This window comes from Triturus cristatus, chromosome 12 (genome assembly GCF_964204655.1).
Source record: "Triturus cristatus chromosome 12, aTriCri1.1, whole genome shotgun sequence".
Lineage (NCBI taxonomy): Eukaryota > Metazoa > Chordata > Amphibia > Caudata > Salamandridae > Triturus > Triturus cristatus.
In genome coordinates this window covers 427,266,365-427,267,077 of record NC_140595.1, presented here as the reverse complement: position 1 = coordinate 427,267,077, position 713 = coordinate 427,266,365, and positions in this window count along the sequence as shown.

The window sequence follows — 713 nt, the reverse complement described above, 5'->3', positions numbered from 1 at the left end:
GGCTAACTTCCCAAGAGTTCTTGAATAGCGTAATTAACTTGCCAAGCAGCGCTATGTATTCGGTAATATAACTTTTAAATGCCGAGCGACACTAGAGGCGAATCAGTCTAACGAGTGCTTGTATCTAGAACACGAGCATGTTTGAAACCATGTATTTAACCGGAGCTTCTCTCAAACAGCGAAAGGATTCTCTAGGCAGCGCAATGTACAATAAACATCCTTCCTCTGCACATATTTGGTTGTCTGTAACTCCTGTAATGCGTCTGCCTGCTCACTTACACTGGCCCACAGCTAGTTTCATGGCATGGCATTATGAGGTTGAGAATAAACGTGTGGAGCTGTCTCTTGGTAGGAGTGTCACATGGCTAGCATACGTGTCCAAGGCATATTGCACAGACCTGACTCTGTATGTAGCATATGTGTATTGCCTGTTGACCATGTGCTCAGTACATTGACATTGGTGGTGTACTGTACTCACTCTTCGTTGTCCCTTCTAATTCACTGCAGGGCTCCGCCTCTCCCTCGAGCAATTCCGGACTTGGCTGACATGTGGGAAAATGACTGTATACGCCGCTACCGCTTCCCCCAACGTTTGATTGAGGACTTGACGACACGGCTGGCAGCACACCTCCAACCGCTACACAGGTATCCTGGTGCACTGACACCCAAGATGAAGGTGATGGCAGCCCTACATTTCTTGGCCACGGGTACCT